We start from the raw sequence: 20,277 nt of genomic DNA, 5'->3' as shown, positions 1-20,277 counted from the left end.
ATGAATAGAATAATAATGTTGAGCATAAGGTGGTGGCAATTGATTGAAAATTAGGTGGAGCTCATGTTAGTGTCGGATATATATTTGTGTCTTGAATATGACTTGATGATTTTGAATTTAATGATGATAAATTCAATGCATTTGATACAGTTGAATTTCATTCAAAACTTAAAATTGCTGCTGATGAATAATCTTAAATTTGAAAACTTTTCCAAGGTAAAATTATTCGACGGTATGCATCAGCCTCGTGCAGTATAAAAACTACAGCAATTTGTAACTTGCAAACATGCAGCCTTACAATAACGATAATGAATGCGTCATTATCATTATCGTCATTGGTGCCTAAAAATTGCTTAAAAACCAAAAGTATCTTGTACAAGCTGAATATGATGTTTGATTCATGCAAAAGGCATAAATTGACTACGTTGTGACAGATATCCTGCTGTATGGGAAAGGTTGTCTAAAAATTTGATGACGTACGTATTCGTTATCGTTTTCGTACGCATGCGAAAACTCCCTATAACAATTAGTACACCAATATCAACAATAAAATGGAACTGCACCTTATCTAAAGGGCTATTTAGGAACTGAAAATATAGATAATGGAAAGTGGTAAAGAGAAAAAAAGATGTACGGTATTGAATTGGCAACAATTGCGCTGAGAGAGAAATTAATACAAGCCTTTTAATTCCTGTTCTAGAAATAATATTTCCCTAGTTGTTAATTACCTCATAAATCTCTGAGATTTCATAATTATTCGTTCTATTAAACATCGTAGGCGGCCTCGGCTAACATTTACATTTTTTAATCAATAATTATAATACATTTATTATATCATAGCCAAATTGATTTTCCTCTCATGGTTTGGCAATCAAATTCTTATTAAACGTTCAGTAGACCTATTAGTGTTTCAAATCTAAATGGAATTAAATTGATGTCAGACCACAATCAACATTCTATTTCAATTAAATTAAAAGCAATGTTTATTGTTCACACGTTTATTACATATTTACATATAACATAACATATTTTGAACATACAGTACTGTAATAAAAAAAAAAAAGAACTATACATTAGAGTAAACAGTGAAATTCAATGGCTAATTTAATCAATTCTGCATTCTAATATTATCTGTAAAATAGACTGGGGACCTCCCCTCCCCCTCGCTGGCGCAACCATTCACCAGTAGGTGTGCCAACAGTATCCAAGCCAAGCCACCTCAAGGAGTCACCGTAATATTTGTTAGGGAAAATGAAACGATAAATTGTTCTTATGGGCCCAACGATAAAAAGGTCTGATTGAAGCTAGTAGCAATCATTACAGTAAGTTTACTCACCAGCAACACCCATTAGGCCTATTTGATAAAAATGTTATCACATAGGCCTTGGCCTATTTTTTTTTATTTTTTTTTTTAACTACTTAAAATTCTTGCTGTTGACAATAACAATCGATTGGAACCAACCTGAAATGAAGACGGAACTCAAAGCCACTTTGTACGGGTTACTCTTTTTAGTAGACGTTTAATTAGGATTCGGACGTCGTTAGATTCATCAGTGTAAATTACGAATGCCTGAGCCTCACTCATTCTTTAAACTTAAGACACTTCTCAAACACAAGTTGCTAATTTAATTACAGAAGAAATTTGTAGAGAATATAATTTAAATTTGTTAGATTTATTTCCCAGATGACAAAAATGACCTATAATAAAAGCAAATTCACCGTTGATTGACAACATTTAACATATCTATCTCATATTTAACAATTTGCATCACAATGTTTCCAGTTTTTAAATTTAAATCCGTGACATTTTCGGAGGAGTCCATCCATTGGAGGAAGCCCCATGGTTGCGCATCTGGCTGTTTTAATACTGTACTATATTTTAGCGGGGTATCTTGACATTGACGTACTTTATGCCTATAGGCATGCTATAATATTATAAATCTCAAATATCACAAATGTTAAATTTAAATAAGGAAATAGTAAAGGCGTGATTCGCAGTAACTATCGTTCAATAACCTAAATGTACCCAATATGAATTTGTTCTTTTACAACAGGCACACAAACATCGGTCTTCATTGACCGAACATCAAAAATATAACAAATCGCCATATTTGCGGCAACTTATTATTTGTTTTGTGTAAATTTACCCACTTGGAGGCATCCGCATTTCCCCCACTGCAATGCCGAGTCTGTATCAGTATCAGATGTTTGAGAAATACTGCTGATACATTAAAGCATTATTAATTATCGTCCTGAATTAGTATCTTGATCTTCAAACCTTCAAACCGCTTGCACTGCCGCCTAATATTATTGTCACTGTATTATATAGGCCCTACTTTGTCTACACTAAGACTGGAAAAGATTTTTTGTTTTTGTTTGTTTGGTTTTTTGTTTTTTGTTTTTTTGTAACAATCTGTTGGCCTATCAGAAATCTACAGATGATCTTGGCTATATTGCGGCAATGCATTTTAGTCCTCGGGATTTGTAGGTTGTCTTTTTAATGATTCCTTAATTGTGAAACCCAACAGAGCATCAAATTCAAAGGAAATAAATATTTACTTCTGTTAAGACAAAGAAAAATAAACTTCAAAGTCCACTTTGCTTTTAGAGGTTTTTGCGATCGCCCTTAATTTGTATTTATTTATTTAGCCAAATACTACATGCCATGCCAATACTGAGCGAATATATCATTCCTACTTGTAGGTGACAATCCAGTAAACAAGACCATGACAAGACTAACACATACCCACGATGCTTACACAAACCATTCCATGCACAAAACAAACTAAGTCTCAGTATAGGCCCTATTAGGGAGAGGAGTTTCAACACTGGCTAGGAATTAAACCCAGGACCATGGAATGTTAACCACCACGCTATTCAACTCCAGGACCTACTCCATTAGAATTAGGCGATTTGAGGACCAGTCTACAGCCGTGGTATACATTTAAAGGTTTACAATTGTAGATGGAACCACAAACACCCAAAATCGTCACTGGTCCCGAGTTGGTCTCGAATTCGAGGGTACTGTAACCTATTTTCAACGTAAAACATTTTTTGCTAAAGACACATTAATAAATTCTGTCTATTTTGCATAGACCCATAAACTGACTGGCCGTGATTTATTTAACGTCTGTCAATCAGTGAAAACATAATTATTTTTGTATGTGTCTCATTAAAATTTTAAAACTTAGTTTATCACGAAAATCACTCCCAACGACATATCTACTGTGACACTCCACGCGATGCATGAATATTACATTTCCATTTGGAGTAGCGCGCCACCACTCTACAGGATTATTCTATTATTTTGCATCTATCTATAAAAATATATTGTTTACACATTGCAACGCCAAGAATATAGTGAATTTGTCAAACTGCACATGTTTAATATAACAGAGAATACACTGCGGCTGCAAAGAAGGTATTAGCAAATTAATATTTTTACTGTATAGGTCAATTAAGTTGATACAATTTGACAGAAGATTATAGAAATAATCGAATCGGCCGGGAACTTCAAACTCCAAGAAACTGTGAGGAAGCGACGATTAAAAAGAGGGGTTTGGAAAACGAAGTTCGTGCGTGTAGGATGTGTTTCTGAGCTCTTGTGAACGATACTGCCTTATTTGTAATCGGAATTTTATATTCTTATTATCGCATGATCAAGATCTGAAAGGTATGATTTATTGATTTGCTGGTTACAGGTTTTAGTTCTTCAATTCATCATGTGGTTTGTGTATGGATTTTTTCAGTGGTAGGCATTTTTTTAGGCCAGCTAGCTGGTGTGCCCAGGATAGCGTAAAATAAACATTGTAACCACATACTCAGCATGTAGGCATGCAGGGCTTAGCATAGAGCTATACCAGTTGTCCGTAGTTGGTGGATAACTTAAAAATCAGATTGTTTCGAAGTCTACTCCCTAGATTATCCGAATAATTTAGATACTAATAAACATAGAGGAATACGTAAATAAGCGTGAAGCTAAAGAATCAGTTTTTTTTGCCAAGTTTTGAATTATGTTTTAAGAACATTTTGTATTCTCACAGAAAACTTCGAGCGCGAACTTTTTAGAAAGATAGAAAAGTGGATTGCCATTTTATGTAGATTTTCAGATTTATTAGCACTAAAACAAAACAACAACAAAAAGGACAAATTATAATTTAAAAAAATATTAGAATTACAGCTTCAGCAACTAACAAACAAAGAATTGTAATGTCTGAAAAATAGAAAAAAAAAAATTAAAGGAAAAAAGAGGTTTGTGTGATGAGAAATAATTTTTAACATGGTGTAAAATGAAATTCAGTTAAATTAAAAAGCTAAGAAAACTACTTAATACATTTCCTAATGAAACTTTGTAATAGTGGCAATTCATCATGTGTTAGTATTTATTTTATAGGCATGCAGAAACTGTATTGAAGCCCATGAGAAATAAATTACTCTGCCACTAGTGTACCCAGTGGAACCCTATACACTTATTGTATCATCATCCTTTAATATTATTTTAATATTTGGCCGTCGGGCAATACAATAAATTGTGATAATGGTCTCTTTAGCGGTATACTGTATTGGAAATATTAATAACAGGTTGACATAAGGTTAATTCTCCGTAGAACTGCTTGGTATTGAATTTCTTATCCTGGGTACTTTATTAAATGTATTTACCAAAGATAATTGGCTTTACTTATAAATGATTCCATGGAAAAGTGACTTAGCTTTTGGGGCTATACTGACACATTTTTTTAGTCTAAGTAAGTTAAAGTTAAACAGCATAAGTAAACTTTCTGTATTAATCTAATAAACCTTATGTAATAAAATTAAACACTTAAAATGTCTTAAAATATGTATTCAATAAAAAATTGGAATAATAAATATTTTCTTAACCAAATAACAAATTTATTTAGTTCCTTTTTTGGCAGTTGACCTTTAAATATGCTTATAATTTAAATATTTTATTGCGATTTTATAGTTTGGTAAATTATGATCCTTTTAGATAAGCACTTCCATTTAGTTTGGTTACCAAAAACATTCTTTTTGTATCTTACATACAAAGCACTGGCAGTAACTTGGTAGGGCTGATGAATTCCTATGAGCCGACGGCCAGCCATGTAAATTTAGTTTTATAGAGCTACACCATTTTTTTTCTCACTATCTACATACCAAACTCTAAAAGTTCAGTTGCCAAGCATATAGAAAAATTTTTACTTGATGCAGTATACAAATCCAACTATTATTCATTATTATTATTTATTCTACATTTACCAATCAATGGAGCCTTAAAACTGTTAAATACTTTGCGATGACATGCCTAAAAAAAAACAGACTGTCTTTTAGTGCTTTAGTATAAATTTGTTTTTGTTTAGGCTACAGTATATATAAATTATTAATCAATAGTGCTTCCAACATTTTCTGACAGAAAAATGAAATATTTCTAATATTAGAAATACCTATGCATTCCAAGATACAGTCCTGATGTCAAATTGAATTTTAAACAAACTGACATTGAAAACACATTCTGCAATGATTTATTATTTGGTTTGTGGGAATAGCGCTTATTATCGGAAGTTTGATCCACTAAACATACAGTAATTTAACTCTTAAACCCTGTCCAGACTATACAATTTTATTAGACAAAAACATGTGACATGCCTAAATATGGTCATGATGACATCACATCATGACTCTATATAGGCACATCATGACCATATATAGGCATATCATGACTATATATAGACACATCATGACTATATAGGCACATCATGACTATATATGGGCACATCATGACTATATATGGGCACATCATGACTATATATAGGCACATCATGACTATATATGGGCATACAGCATTTTTGTGTCATGGAAAAATTTGATAGTGTGTACAGAGCTTTAAGATTCACATGGCCACTTCAGTAATTATTTTTTGGTACCTACATGTAAGGTGTCTGCTTAATAGATTCTACTGTATTTTTATTTTATTTTTCATTCAGCAGTGGTGAAAATATTCTGCTGTGTTGTGTTAATAAGTTTCAATAATGACAAATTTGTAGTTTTATGTCAATTACAAATTAAGTACTACGTGCAGTGTGATTGACTGCTGCGGACTGCCATCAAATTGGATTAGAGAAAAGTAAAAAATATAAACTTTGCTTCGACGTCATCATCATCTTTTTCAAGAAGGCTGGGATGGTAATCTGGTTTTTATAATAGGGCCTAACAAATATAATTATATATTGATTATATATATATATATATATATATATATATCATGTAATCTCCAATTAACACAAATTTTTATGATATATAATCTACCAAAATCCTAAGATACATGCATACTGGCATTAGGGGGTCCCAAGTTAGAAGAAAATGACTTTCGTATCTGGTTAAAAATAAGTTTTTTTTTTATACAGTACATGTATCCAATTTTATTTTGGTGCGCATGGTGATATCCATCGGCACTGACTTCCACGAGACAATTTATTAGAGAGTAGTAAAAACGTGCAGATATTATGAATTTGCGGAAGGCCTTCCTGATTTTTCGGGACTTGGGATCCCTGTATTTGAATCATAAGCCATGGCCATTGTTTCATGATTATTCATTAGGAGATACAATATTTAAGGCTGATGAACTGAGATGATTTATTGCTACTGTATTGCTATACTGCTATAAAGTAGCATAAGTTTGTTAACCCTTGCAAGCAAGTCATTATGCATCTAGGTTATGATAATATACAGTTCCAGTCTGCAGTCATTTTATGCTCATGGCATTAATAAAGATAATGAAGGATAAAATGTTCATAATTAGCTGAAAATGATGATCAAACAGATTTTATATACTGTATTTAAAATAAGTTATCTATAATGAAATAATATATATTTTGAAATCTAATTATTAATGAGAGTCAAATTATTTTTGTATGAAACAAATTATAATACAGTATTTATATAAAACAAATGTTTGTAAAACATAAAAGTTATTGTAAACAATAATATGTTAAACCAATGTTTAAATTTGCAAAAAAATATTATATTTTAAACATTAAGAAATCATAATTAAAAAAATGATTTATTCATTTTACAATGTTTCTCTTTTTTGTTTAAAATATATTCTTTAAGAAACAACAAACAAGGATATACTTTATAATTATAAAATAAATGTTTGTATAATATTACATTAATGTTTATAAAGATATTGTAAACATTAATATGTTAAACCAATGTTTAAATTTGTAGAAAATATTGTACTGTAAACATTAAGAAATCTTAATTTAAAAAATGAATTATTCATTTACAATGATTCTCTTTTTTGTTTAAAATATATTCTTAAATTAAGAACAAATGTTTGTATTACATTAATATTTATAAAAGTATTCGTAAACATTAATATGTTAAACCAATGTTTAATATTAAAAAAATGTTATACTGTCAACATTAAGAAATCATAATTTAAAAAATGATTTATTCATGTACAATATTTCTCTTTTTTGTTCAAAATATATTTTGAAATTAAGAAACAACATTAACTGGGATATACTGATAGGCATTTTAAAAAACCTTTTAAATCCACTGTAAATCAGTAAAGGATCCAGGTTGGGAGAGGGGGATCATTAGGTTCAGACAAACCAAAAAAAAAAAAAAAAAATTGTTTTGTACAAACCAAAAAAAAAAAAAAAAAAAAAAATCCAAATTAATTAGAATTTAGAACCCTCTGCCTTAAATCCTGGATCTGCCCCTGTAAATTGGGTTTTGATTAGAAATCCAGGGTAATTATGCAAGTAATAATAATAATATTCAAAATAGAATGTACTGTAGATTTTAAAGTTTTCAGTGACTAAACAGATTAGTTCAATGTGTACAGGTACTTACTGTATTCTAGAGTAACTGACAAATTATGCATGAAAACCTAAGAATACTTGATCTTGACATTCAGTTAACTACTGTAAATAGTAGAATTTCGAACCCTCTTCTTTCAATCCTGGATCTGCCCCTGAAAATTGGGTTTTGATTTAAAACCAGGTTATTAAACTATGCAAGTAATAGTATTCAAAATAGAACGTAGATATTTAAAGTTTTCTATGTCATGACTAGAAATTACAGAACAGTAGTTCAATTTGTACTTATTCTAATGTAACTGACAATTATTATGCATGAAACATAAAAAATACTTGACACAGAGTAAGAAAATAGTATGAGATTTCTACAGGAGCTAATTGTAAGTCTACCTACATTACTATAGATGTCAATGAACAGTGTTAGTAATCATGTTCTACATTTAGTAGTAACTGCCTCCATTTTACATTGTCTACTGTATTCATGACTATTGCACTTGACAAATCATTCTAAAAATACTGTATTTATCTCCATCTAAATATAGCCAATGTGTAGTTCACAGCACTGCTACTATACAGTACATAGGCTTTATTGAATCAATCATTGAAGTTAGCATCTTTGGATAAATTATGAAACACTGCATTTACACATGCATGACAATATAAAACAAGATTCTCAAGTACGATTCTAATTTTAATACAGTATATTATTTTTTTTATTAATACCTTCAGCTGCATTTTAAGTTAAAATTATGGGTCCATGACAATGACATTAATTATGTTGCTGGTGTCAATAAACCAAATGATGTAGCAGTTAATAAAATTTTAATTGATTTACCAATAATAAACAAACAACTATAGTCATAACTGTATCATAGCTTGAAACTTTGCACCACTTAATATTTTGATTACTAATATATTTCAGAATTGCCACCATGATTTTGAAAATAATTAACTAGGTAGGATCATGGGTGAAGTCTGAGATACAAGGGGCATGAATGTACCACCTCCCATGATGGCAAATTAGTTCCAATAATTGGGCTAAAATACTAAATATGACAATTATCAGCATATTGGGATTTTTCTTAATTTTTAAGAGAGTAAAAAGTATAATCTTTCCTGTCACCTCTTTCCACCTGAAATAGTATAATAAATAAATAATAATTGTTGTTTAAATCATTACTTTTCGTTTTTAAATATAAAATATACATGTAGGCCTATAAAGAACAATAACCTTTTCGTCAGTGCTTGTTTTGTAAATTTACTCTTGTACTCATGAAAATGATGAAATAATAGATTCTTTGAATCTAGGTAAACCCCAGTCCTCTGGTTCAACAGACTACAATATACCGGTGTACTTCTCATACTATTTAAAAAAATTGTAGCATTAAACCAAGAAATATTGCCTATGGTGCAATACACTGTGTGGTTTCAGTATAAGTGCTTCTCTCCATTGCGGTTTATTTGATGTATAGTACAGGAGCCAATCAATACTTATTGACAAATTGTGTGTAATTGGGGACATTTCCTAAGTAGCATCGTACATATACTTTAATTGTTATTAATTTATACACCTTTATACTATGAATGAATAATTATATACAAAGGGATGCCCAGTTGCTATGCAACATGATTTAATTGATGAATTAAAAGGTTGGAACCATAAAGAACTTTTAAAGCCTATTATTTGTATTATATATTCATCCACAAAATGTAATTGTTTAAACCTAATTTAATATGGTCATTTTACAAATATTAAGTATTTGCACATGTTCTTACTATATATTACAGTATTTAAAACAGTCTAATTTACAAGTGGATCTAAATAGACAGGAGATATTTTTATAAAAAATATTAGTACAAGCACAATTTATAGTGGTACAAGATAGAATAACAATATGTTTCATAAAAAATATTAGTACAAACACAATCTATAGTGGTACTATACAAGATGTATAAAAAAAATGGATTTAAAACTAAAATAGGACCACCAGATGGAGAATATCACTGACCATTTACAATCTGTTTACTGTGAGTCCATCACATCTAATGTATACACTATTCTAACTGCATGTAGCTACAATAATAATAATAGGCCTATCTAACTAGACTATAAAAGACAAAACAAATAAAATAAAATTAAAAATAATTTTTAATATATTTATATTCTGTACATAAAGCTTTAAAATGATATGTCATACTGGAATCGACTTAACTGTTTCCAAGGTTATGATTACTGTAAAATATTAGGGCTTCTCTGTACTAAAGTATACAATACTGGTACAATACATTCTTATGTTAATTACTCAGTTTAACATTTAGTGACAGTACGCTGGTTTTGTGATAGCAAGCCTCATCATATGATCAATTCAAAAATGGAGAAAAGATAGAATTAAAATGACACAGTCGTATGGTAGTAACTAAGTCCTCATGCACAAACCTCTACCATGTACAGAAATATACAAAATAGCTATACAATGTTTAAAAGTCAAACTACATTTCTGGGGCGGATTCAGGATTTGGCGGTAGAGTGTACGTACTGTAAGAGGCCATACCATTTCAGCCCCACCATGGTATTTTGAGAATATGTCCCTCTATTTGCCCGGAAATTGCACTCTCAGTCTCTCATACCTTAAAAATCTTACCGGTACTATGTTCATGTCAACAATACAATACAACAATTATTTTCTTATACAGTTAGGGGCTGTGATCACACTGTCTGCACCTCCTGCATCCACCCCAGCATTTATAGGCCAGTAGTACAGTACTACTGTATTAGTTCTATGCAGATGCATTTCCACACTGCAAAGAATTTTAAATTAAAATAAATAATTTGCAAATGTCTTATTTCTTGTTTGCAATATATCTTAAAAAATGGACATTCTTTAGTTTCATCTGATTGATTTGCAAAATGTGTCAATGATATTTTAATAAATATTGACAAATTGTGACTACGAATAATATATGGCCAAAACGGATCAGTTAGTCAGCTTTGGAATGTAATGGTGAGCTAGGTTATTTATACACTATGCATGTGAGATTTTAGAATTATCAGTTTTTCTATTGCTCGCTTTTGGAATAAAAGTAAATCTTTGCTGAGCCACGGGGCTTAGGGCTGAAGCTTATCCCCAATTTAAAGTAGTGTTAGTCCACCGCAAGTTAAGGCCAACTCAGACAGCATCGGCCGACGCAGCCCGACGCGATTTGTTGTCGCGTCGGGTCTGTGTGAGTTGAACGCAGACGCGATGGTGTGCGTCGGGGGCAGTCGCGTAGTAGAATATTAAACATGTTTAATATTTCTCACGACGGCTTAAGACTGTCCCCGACGATAAATCGTGTCGGGCTGCGTCGGCCGACGCTGTCTGAGTTGGCCTTTACTCCTAGCAGTTTGCTGGTACCCATTGATACAGCTAGGTAGACTGAAGCAATGTAGATAAAGTGTCTTGCTCAAGAGTACAGGCAAAATATGCAGCGAAGGATTAAAAGACCGACCTCGAGGTTGGGAAACCAAACCATTTCCACTGTGCCAAACCATCTAATATAGCCTTTTTTTTTTATCAATTCTGTAATGCCATATTTTATTTAAAATTGAAATGTATTTTATAATTTTTTAATTTGTAAATTGCTCTTTGCAATCTCTGAAGTGAACCAATTTATGAAATATTGCTTTAAAACTAAAGGATCTAGATACATTCCCTCTTCTGTTATTGCTAGTGCCTAGTCATATAATCTTAGCTTTTTATATTATTTTTATTGTAAAATGAAATTATAAATTAGTAAAAAATATATTTTATAAATATTGTCTATATAATATTATGGTCAGTTATATTGCTTGTCTATATTTTTCATTTGATTTGAAATTGTGTCACAATCTTACATGTAGCAAAGGTTGCTGTTCATTATGATAAGCAGAGGCTATCCGCTGTAACATCTTCATCTGACTATTAAGTGCTATGTGATGTTGGAAATCCATATTGCTTGTCAAGAGAGTATTGTGTTGCTAGTTTATATTGGTAAGATCCAGGTTAGGTTATTCAGATATCATTCAAGAATACTGTGCAGTAAAGAATAATGTAAAAACACCTAAATTTTTATCACTGGTAATTTAAAATTTCACGATTTCTTCTGTCAGAAATTTCTACTATCAGATATTTTTTCTACACTGTATCAAAGAGTCATAACACATTTAAAGCTGATACAGTAGATGAAGACATTTGCATTTTTGGGCAAAACTTTTAGCTTTGATTTTTTTTATATATGCTAAATATATTTTTGCATTTTGTTGGTTTTCATGAGGTGTGTGATATAACCAAGAATGATATATATTTTTTTGGGAGAGTGGTGTAGCCTGTCTCTTATACACATCTAGATGTGTATAAGAGACAGGGGGAGCATTTTTCCCATTGGACAGGCCTGGCATGTCATTAGAGCGGTGGATTTTAAAATTTAAACTGTTAGTCCTGTGTGCAAAATGGCCCATGTGTATGTTAAATAACGCAGTACATTCTTTAGAAAAAGAGTTGGGGATTGTCTCCCTGTGTACTGCCCAATTGTCACCAGAAGGACCCCACTGGAAATCAGTCTCTTTCAGACGTTCATGGGTTTATCCTTGGTGTTTACACCCGTATCCAAATCCAATGCCATTGTGCAACTTTGATATCTCAGGTGGTCACTTGAATTAGAAGTTTTAGCTTATCCTAGGTGTCACCTGACACACTTTGCTATTACATTCTGAATACTATTAGGAATAGTAAATGGAAACTTGGGTTATGCTCAGTTGAGAATTCTGTTTAGCGATTATCTAAATTGCTTATCACTACCATTTTAAGATTGTTCCTATTATCATTGAAGTTTACCAATTTCTGTTGCTCATTAATGGTAAATTATTGAATAGGCCTAAGTTCCTCTTTTGAATGTACCATGCAGGTAGTTGAATGTCGCACCAAACAGAATTTTATTTTTGCTGAGTGCAAATCCTGGACGTGCGCTGTAGTGCTTTATTTATGTCGCAGTGCCTAATAAAGAGGAAGTACCAGCAACCATACTTTGTGTTGTATCGCCAGAATTGTACCATACTCCATTATATTGTAAACACCCCTCTCATTATTGAATATGCACAACCTAAATCTTTCAAAAATTGTATTACATTCTCTGCTGCAAATTTGGTCATTTTATAATATGTAATAATTTGCACATTTTTTGGCTATATAGATGCTTTTAATTACCTGATGTATATAACTTAAATATTATTGTTCTAGATTATTAATTAGCTCAGTACTCAGTGTGTTTATATTTAGTAATGTACAACAATAATCCAATTATAAACCATAAGCCTGCTTGTTATTATAACACTGATTGTGAAATATTAAAAGGATTAGTATGCATGATAGCAGTTAATCTGGTAGACAGACCTATTGTTTAATAATACCAAGCTGATTATCTATGTAAGGGACACTTTATTTTGACATAACATACATCATACTGCACTTTTACAAGTAAACAAGAATTTTTTGATGTGTGGTTTATGTGGAAAGGTTAAATCCTAATACCAATTTAATGCTTCCTACTGTACCACCGAACACTAATTTTATACTTTTAATATTCTTGAGTTAGGCCACAAGAATAATTTGTTAATGTCAGTGTAATTGATACCATCAATAGTAATTGCCAAATACATAGTGGCATATTAATCTAAGTGGAGTGCAAAGGTTGAGTGGGGAAGGGGGTTCAAGGATTATGTGAGGAATAACTATTATAAAAAAGAAAATGCGATATGAAGTGATTTTTAACTACTTAGTATAAATTTTTCTTTTGGAGAGTCACAATTTCTTCCATTAAGGAAATTTTGTCCACATACTGTACCATAAAACATGAGAGATAGAGAAATACTTTTGTACATTAATGTCGCTAAAACATAGTTAAATACTATTTGTACTCTAGTATTAATGCTAATGACTTACAACCCTTTTATTTGTTTTCTCAGCCCTAAAACAAAAGTATCTAATTGGGTGTGCTATTTCAACTCATCCTGATTTATTTTCACACAATCTCTGCATGAAAATTACTGGTAGCAGTAAAGTTTAATTTGTTAGTTGTTGTGGCCTAGTAATTATAAAATACTTGATATTTGTATTATGTAATTTATAGACTGATTATTTTTTTACAATATGGCTTGTCATGACTACAAGGAGATAGCAATGAAATATTAATGTCAAACGAAACATAGTGGCGTATCTAGGATACGCCAAAAAAGGGGCCACTTAATAGTATAGAGTACCACAGTCGTGTCGTCATGATGCCAGGTGGCGCTCTCTGTTGTCAACATATGTTAGTTACCGTTCATTACGCTTGAATGACGTCTTAGGCTTTCTGGAATAGGCATTTTAAAATCTAATATTTTACCATCAAAATGTACTAAAAACACAAATGCTTGCATTATATTAGTTATCGAACACACATTTAATCATCATTTAAAATTTACAAAGATAAAGTAAGATACAACATCTTAATAATTACGTTAAAAATTGGGATCAATGGTTTGTCAGTGAGGAAAATGGCGCCCGGTTGAACGCTTTTTGCAACGATAGCAACGGAGTAGTATCAAGTGGTATCGTGATGTAACACTGTAGTACTCTATATTACATCCACTGAACTTTATGCAAACCACAAAACTAGGCATGGAGCGTAGTGATGGCTATTACTACACCATTAATTGGTTGTTAACGTCGAAAGTAATTTCTTTGCCATTTATTTCCATTAATTTACTATTACAGTATGTCTTTTCCCATTCCTCAGGCACTGTAAAAGAACCCCTGGTTATGCCACAGAAACAAGATAAATAATATATGTAGCAGTGTAATACTTTAATATTTTAATAATAATACTTTTTTTTAATAAAAACATTTTACTCGGTGCATGTTTTTACAAAAGGCATAATGTAGTGCAAATTTATATTGAAACGGTCTACAAGTGCCTGAGGTGTGGACTATAGCTCGTACAGTAACAATTTAGCTTTTTTTTTGCATTAATATAATGTAACAAAATAACAATATACAAGGTACATTAAATGTAATACAAGGAGAGTATAATATAAAGCACAGTATGTTATTTGTTTCATTACTCTTTCAAGTACTTTTGAAATTTATCAAGAAGCTGATTTTCATTCATACACGATGACAGTAACGCAGTATCAGCACAATTATTAGATAGCTCTAACATGGTTCGTTTGATACTCCCACCGTAGATTAGACCTATTATTAAATAACAATCTACATATGCAATTTAACATTTTTTTAAATCATAAATATAATGTTCATGGAGTTGGAGTAGTGATCACAAAAATTATATTAGGGAGCTTTCGGTTGCATGACGCAGTAGGACGTAGAACGTAATGACGTAGAACGTAATGACATCACTAAAAAGTCATCTGCGCATGCAGAAACGTTAAGTTCTCATTGCATGGATTCTAGGATGCATTTTGGCCTCATCTGTGTTGTGCAGAGAAGGCAGGACAGTAACGCATGATTGAACCTGTTCTAGCGTCGCATTGTCGCCCAAATCAAATGCATCCTAATAGTGCAGGCGGTGTAGACATGGTGGGTGTACAGTAACATTCCGAGTGCACTTAAGCAGAGAGTGTATGAACAAGTCATGGTTACACACTACTGATTACTAACTACAAAATTACTAAATTAAATATGTTAAATCATTATATTTTACTCTTGGGATCTTTTTTAATCATTAAAATTTCACATCTTTTTGAGACATGCAGAAAACACTATACTGTACTGAGTAGATGTAGGTCATCAAACACTTGGAGGTCACATAACTGGTCAACTGTATCTTAATATGTTGCAGTAATTGTAAGTCCTGTAACATCATGACTGTTTTTATTAATACGGACATTAAATCATTATCCTCAATCATGTACTTTACCTTCAGGATGATAAGGCAAATTAAATGAAAAAAAAAAAACTTGTTTCTTCTTACTTCTCAATATTGACACCACATACTTTTCATATTCATATTTGTATTTATGGGCCAACATAATATTAAATGCTTCTGTGTCTTTCAAATTTCTAAGTCTGTTTTAATGATTTTTCTGAGCAACAAATTTTCATAGTGAAATAAATCAAGTCTGAGATATATGACTGCCTCAAAACATTGTTTATTGAGGATGGTTAAATATTATATACATTATAGTTCTCAGGGTGTTTTAGCCTGTGAGTATTTATTTATTTATGTATTAGTTTTAGCCTGTGACATAGAAAAAGAGTGGCAGCCTTAAAAAGGGCAATGGAGAAAGAAACTATTTTTTTTCCATTCACATCCATTAGCGAGGAATAGCCAGTTACATATAGAATGGACTGTAAGCCTAACATTTCTTGAAAAATCTTAATATTTAGGGCCAGTATCTTTTAGAGCATCAGCAAACCATTATGGTATATATTCTAATGTTCAATTTCCAATTAATTTGGAATAGTTGACAGGCATTCTAACCAACATTATTCAACATCGACAATGTGCCTTACAGCAGAGCATTTTCCTAATTACCAAACGTCACTGGTGCTGTCTGTTTACAATTTATACCCACTGTAAGTCACATGACCAACCTAGCGGAATGTGTCTATTAATTATCAGCGAATCTGAATGTTTATACACCTGTTAATTTGTTATTTCATTGACTGTAGTTAGTTACATTTTTGTCTCCATTCATTGTGCCGTTTAAATCTTATTACACATTGAACTACTGAAAAATACATTTAACTTGGAAAAATAATTATGGATGTATCAAAATACGTAGATATAGAACAAATTCCAAATAAATATTTATTTATTGTATTACCAACACCTAAAGGGTCGGTAATATATATATATATATAATATGGGGCAGCTGACTCTCAATGAGTTATAGTAAAATTTTGCTTAAGCTGCCCCTGACGATAATTTTTGTTGTACTGTACCTTTTGTAAATGTGTATTGGTCGAATAAATAAATGAAATGAAATATTGTAATTACCATTTCCATCAGTTAATTTCTATAATTCTTGTTATGAATATGCAAATAGGGACATAGAATTATTCCTGATGATGATTTAGTTACTGTAATTGCCAAAATATTGAATCACAGTTACACGTCTAACTTCATTTACACAGTGCACCCTCCAATTCGAGACTCCTCTATTTCCGGGGCCACCTTTCCAAAGAACCAGATACCAATATTTAATCTATTAACACTAAGCTAGCCCTCTGTGTGGAGACTAAAACACAAGACCACCCCAAGTTTTCAGGTCCCAAAGATGGTCTCGAATTGGAGGGCGAACTACTGTACATACACAAATGCACCAAATATAAAATAGTTAGGAATAACAACTATTATTTTGCAATCTATATACACAGTATGCAACATATACTACGGTATATTATAGGCTTATATTTCAAAAAGGTGTACTTGATATCACTGACCACCTTTCATTTAATCAAGTGAGATTTAGATCAAGAGTCCCTTGCAACAGTCACATGGGAGTCATCTTTGTGATTCAAAACAATAATAATAATAATAATAATAATAATAATAATAATAATAATAATAATAATAATAAAGATAAAACAAATGTATCTGTTTTGTTAAACCAATTAGTAGTACAGATTTTATTTATTTATATATCCTTTCTTTTTACTGGATATCATTTTCAGTTTTCTTAGAATATAAACAGAAGTATGCTTTTTCTGATTTTTATTATTTTTATAATTTTTTTTTTTTCTGCGTTAGTTTAAAATTTGTTTATGTTAAAGATTGTTTAAATTTAATTTTTATACTTATTTTCAAATTGTATTTACTGATGGTCCCAATTGATCAGCTCAGGCTTGATGGTCCACCCTCACAAAATATTGTTGAAATAATTAAATAAATAAAGTAAACTATTAAACAGAACAAATAGTATCAAAAATAAAATTTTCCTATTATAGAACCAGATAAAATTCTTTAAGAATAATAATGATAATAATGATATAATACCTTAGTATCTATAGATTATATACACATTAAGTCTTGAGAGGTCACTCCACATTATATAGATACCTCTCATTAACAAACATTCTCATTTGATTGATTCTACTCAATCATTCAGTGACAACCAAAAAAATGGCGTATTTCATAAAAGTCAATAAATCAGTCATCTAACAAAAAATGACATAATTTGATGTTTGTCCAATTTGAAAGAAAAAAAATACTGTGAGGTTTATGGTAGAGAGTGTGTCACAAAATAGCAAAAAATAGGCTCTTAATAGGAGCATGGGTATACACTGCAGAAACTAGGCCAAATTACTCTAAACATAGTCTATTATCAGACAAGATGCTATCAGCCATTTGTCATTTGTCAGAATGTTGGACCAATTACCAACTCGCTGATAAAACTACATTCACTCTGTACTTGGCATGTCTGTCAAATGAAATGAACTGAAATGAATCTTAATTAACATATTCCATCTTACATAAAATTTCCATAAACCTTAACACATTCCATTTTACAAAAAAATTCCATGAACCTTTAAATAACACATTCCATTTTATACAGGAAAATTTCACTACCACAACATAGAGCATATATACAGTACTGTACAGTGTACTAAAAATTATCCCCTGTGAGAATAAAGTAACACAGATAGCAGTTTAAAATTAGGTGATCAAAAATCAGTGGGTCGATGGTGATGCTACATTATTCATAGATATAGTATTTTTTAGAATGAGAATGAAAATTAACATACAGTAGTATTTTTGGATTGGAGATGTGTAGCAGCCCCATTCCATGATTTATCATTGATCTATTATTCATTGAAATGTTAATGTATGCATAGCGATACGTTAACACATATTCTTGATTCATTTACCTTTCATCCCCGATCATATCTTCAGGTTATAAGCTCATTAATTCTAATCTGCACACTCGTCTGCTCCAGCTGTTGCGTTCACTTTGATTTCCCTCCATATTTTCTGCTCACTATACATTTCTCAATATGCTTTCCTCTATAATAGTCTGTCTAAATATGAGAGCGGTCTTGTAATTGTATTATTAGCTATATTTTACGCGCTGAAATACTGCTGTAATCAAAGTAGGTTTCATTGTTCTGCCACCATAAATATATGTTTTATAAGATTGAAGTCTCCAGTTTTTCTATTATTTTTACATGAGCAAGAAGAAAATGTAGGTGATATTATTACAGCATGCCATTTAGTTATAGTATAAGAGTAATTATCCCTACAGGTGACAAGTAAAGGATGCATAAGTATAACATTCATGAAATTGATCAAGAAGAATTTTAAGTGAAAGTTTTTTTTCCGTCGTTGATAAGTCATGGCAGTGCCTGAATGCATAAATTCTACTATCTACTGCAAAATAAAATTCAGCTTTTGAAAGGATTACCGAGATGAAATGAAATTTCTTGCTAAACGAAGATAGATTTCTATGTTCGCTTTACGAAGCTGGCCTTGAGCAGGTCAGGGATTATAAAGCAGAATAATTGAATATCAATTGGATTTTGTGCCCCTACTCTGCATATTATTTTTCTCAAGCTACGAGCACTCAAGTTCTACTGTGAAAACTGTCACATAGTAGCCATTTCCTAATTTGATTTCTAAGCGCATAATTGATTCGCAGTAAATCAGTACAAATATTTGACAATTTGGTAAAGAAACATACTAGGCAGTGTCAAGTGTTTGTACAAACTACTAAAGGTTTACATAATATAGTAAATTCAGTCTACGTTTTAAATTATGATAACGACCATTATAAACCAGTTTTCATCATTATCATTGTCAGCAAGCTGGTGATGAGGATGATGATGATGATTCATTGTCATGATTGATCATTATCATTACTTTTATTCATTTATTTGATCTAAATCAATATTTACAATTCGCCTTGAGCACTTTAATCTGAAATTAAATAATATAGAGACACATTAAAATTTATTACAATTTGGAACATTAGAATAGCATTTATATTCACCGATAAGTTTGACATAATATATGAAACAAACTCTGAAAATATTGATACAAGGCATTGTGATTCAATATTTCAGAATTTATTAGTTTATCTTATGGAAATATGAATCACAATGTATTTATGCTCAATAACAATAACAAAAAAATTCCTATTAAAATACCGACTTTCACTATAAAGAACAATTACTATTTCCAAGAAGGTCCTGGAAAAGTAATTTCCAAGAAATCATTTGAAGTGAAATTTACTATGCTATTTGTAAACCTCAAAATGCCAGTGTGTCAACGCGTCAATTTACTATGTACCAAATTCTCTTCACATACTATTCATTAATGTCATTCCAGGATCAGTTAGATGTGGGTGCTATTTGTTGAACTCAATCTAGCTGTGAAATTATTTGGATATCTACTCAATTCTTAGATTACCTGCACATAGAATGTGCTACTAATTATTAAT

The 20,277-nt window shown here is 31.3% G+C and overlaps 1 protein-coding gene across 1 annotated transcript in view; it reads left to right on the top strand.

Annotated features, from left to right (window-relative positions):
* Nucleotides 1-3,374: 3,374 nt before the first annotated feature.
* Nucleotides 3,375-20,277, top strand: part of LOC117111031 (neurexin-3-like) — a 63,934-nt gene continuing 47,031 nt past the window's right edge. Inside the window, exon 1 of the mRNA XM_033253899.1 lies at nt 3,375-3,673. The gene's annotated coding sequence lies outside the window, so the exon portion shown is untranslated. The remainder of the gene's footprint in view (nt 3,674-20,277) is intronic.

The sequence above is a fragment of the Anneissia japonica genome, unplaced genomic scaffold, assembly GCF_011630105.1.
Source record: "Anneissia japonica isolate Jap-2015-1 unplaced genomic scaffold, ASM1163010v1 scaffold1511_len2985839_cov193, whole genome shotgun sequence".
In the NCBI taxonomy this organism is placed as follows: Eukaryota; Metazoa; Echinodermata; class Crinoidea; order Comatulida; family Comatulidae; genus Anneissia; species Anneissia japonica.
Note: the sequence above shows the minus strand (reverse complement) of the source record. Positions and strands in the feature narration are given on the sequence as shown.